The sequence below is a fragment of the Malaclemys terrapin genome, chromosome 15 (genome assembly GCF_027887155.1).
Source record: "Malaclemys terrapin pileata isolate rMalTer1 chromosome 15, rMalTer1.hap1, whole genome shotgun sequence".
NCBI classification, from domain to species: domain Eukaryota; kingdom Metazoa; phylum Chordata; order Testudines; family Emydidae; genus Malaclemys; species Malaclemys terrapin.
The window spans coordinates 15,523,010-15,525,509 of NC_071519.1; the positions used below are offsets into that span (position 1 = coordinate 15,523,010).

The following is a 2,500-nucleotide window of genomic DNA, read 5'->3' on the forward strand; positions in this document are numbered from 1 at the left end:
CGTCCCGCCTGGCCAGGCCTGGCCTGGGTGGCCGCGGGGCGGGGGATTCGGGGCGGTCCCGCGAGCCGGCGGCCGGGCGCAGGGGGTCCGAGCGCGTCCGAGCGAGTCCGTCCCGGCCCCGGGGTGTCCCCCTGCGGCTCTGGGGGCCGTGGGTCCCCGCTGGAGGAAGCCGCTGGGCGCTGGACACCCGCCGTCCGTCCCGCCTGGCCAGGCCTGGCCTGGGTGGCCGCGGGGGGATTCGGGGCGGTCCCGCGAGCCGGCGCCCGGGCGCAGGGGGTCCGAGCGAGTCCGTCCCGGGCCCGGGGCCTCCCCCTGCGGCTTTGGGGGCCGTGGGTCCCCGCTGGCGGAAGCCGCTGGGCGCTGGACACCCGCCGTCCGTCCCGCCTGGCCAGGCCTGGCCTGGGTGGCCGCGGGGCGGGGGGATTCGGGGCGGTCCTGCGGGCCGGCGGCCGGGAGGGTCCGGGCCAGTCCGCCCCATGCCCGGGGTCTCCCCCAGCGGCTTCGGTGGGTCCTCCGCGGAGGAAGCCGGGTGGGGAGCCGGACCCCAGGCGCCCAGACCCGCGACCTGCGGCCGCGACCTCCGACTCGGCAGGAGCGACGAGGGGCTTTCCGGCCCGTCCCCCCCCTCTCCTTCCTCCCCAGAAAAGGAGAGAGAGCTGGCTCGGACCGGGAAAAGCTGCCTACGGCACCTGGGATTCCCAGGCGGTCACCCATCCAAGTACTAGCCAGGCCCGGGACGGTTTACCTTCCGAGATCGGACGGGATCGGGGGCGTTCGGTCCGGTATGGCCGTAGGCACCCGGCCCCCGCGCCTCCTCGCCCGCTTTCCCCTGCCGACGCCCGGGCCTGCCGCACGGTGAGCCCCGGTCGGACTGCCCCCCTGCGGCAGGGCCCCCGTCTCTCGCGGGCCCGGTCCTTTTTTCCTTCTCGAGCTCCGGGGCCCGGGCTGGCCGCCAGAGCCCCTCCGCCCGCCCGCCCTCCCCGGCGTCGGGGAAAATATTGTCCCGGACATCCAGTGCGCCCTGATCCTGTCAGCCGGGGGGGGGGGTGGGTGGGTGGGGGGCAGTCCCTCGCTGCGGCCGGGGAGGGTGAGCCCAGGGCGGCTTGCCTGCCGTCCGAGTCCCCTCTCGGCCACCAGGTCAACCCCGAGCCGAAAGGGCTGAAAATTTTTCAGAGTCCCCTCCCGGGCACCAGGTCAACCCATGGAATCGAACGGGTTCGCCTGCTGGCCGGTTCGCTTCCCGGCCACCAGGTCAACCCGTAGGTTTGAACGGGCACGCCCGGTGGCCGCTTTCCCGTCCGGTCACCAGGTCAACCCGGATCTCCCTCCTTCCCTGGGCGCCCCCTCCTCGGAGGCGTCAGGTTCCATTTTCTTTTTCCCCCCAGACTTCCAGGGGCCCGATCCAGTCGGCCGGGAGGCAGTCCCTCGCTGCGGCCGGGGTGGGTGAGGCCAGGGCGGCTTGCCTGCCGTCCGAGTCCCCTCTCGGCCACCAGGTCAACCCCGAGCCGAAAGGGCTGAACATTTTTCAGAGTCCCCTCCCGGGCACCAGGTCAACCCGTGGAATCGAACGGGTTCACCTGCTGGCCGGTTCGCTTCCCGGCCACCAGGTCAACCCGTAGGTTGCCGACGGGGCTAGCCAGTGGCCGGTTTGCTTTCCGGCCGCCAGGTCAACCCCTAGGTTTGAACGGGCACGCCCGGTGGCCGCTTTCCCGTCCGGTCACCAGGTCGACCCGGATCTCCCTCCTTCCCTGGGCGCCCCCTCCTCGGAGGCGTCAGGTTCCATTCTTTTTTCCAGACTTCCAGGGGCCCGATCCAGTCGGCCGGGAGGCAGTCCCTCGCTGCGGCCGGGGAGGGTGAGCCCAGGGCGGCCTGGTCCATGTCTCTAGTGGGCCCGATCCTTTTTTGGGGTGTTTTTTTTTTTTTTTTCCGAGCTCCGGGGCCCGGCCCGCCCGGGCAGCCCTCCTCGGAGGCGTGAGGCGGATTTCCCCCCCCCCCCCCAGACTTCCAGGGGCCCGATCCTGTCGGCCGGGAGGATGTCCCTCGCTGCGGCCGGGGAGGGTGAGCCCAGGGCGGCCTGCTTGGCGGCCGGGTCCATGTCTCTAGTGGGCCCGATCCTTTTCTTCCCTTTTCCGGCTCCGGGGCCCGGGGTGGCCGGGTAGCCCTCCGCGGTGGCGTCGGCAATTTTTTTTAAAAAATCAGACTTCCGTGGGCCCGATCCTGACGGCCGGGAGGCAGTACCTCGCTGCGTCCGGGGACGGTGAGACGCTCGGCCACCGGGTCAACCCGGAGGAAGCGGGCTGGGGGGAAAAAAAAAAAAAAAAAAAAAGTTTTCCAAGTCTGAAAAATTTTCAAAGTCCCCTCCCGGCCACCGGGTCAACCCCTTTGGAGCGAATGGGTTGACCTGACGGCCGGTCGTCTCGCGGATGTCCGGAAGGGGTCGCCCAACGCCGTCTCGGCCGACCGAGGGAACCACGAGGTGGCGCCCGGTTCCAGTTTCGTA

The 2,500-nt window shown here is 71.0% G+C and overlaps 1 non-coding gene across 1 annotated transcript; it reads right to left on the reverse strand.

Annotated features, from left to right (window-relative positions):
• Nucleotides 1–677: 677 nt before the first annotated feature.
• On the reverse strand, nucleotides 678–796 carry LOC128823825 (5S ribosomal RNA). The gene has a single exon (XR_008442059.1). It is a non-coding gene; the product is annotated as a 5S ribosomal RNA (ribosomal RNA).
• Between the last annotated feature and the right edge of the window lie 1,704 nt (nucleotides 797–2,500).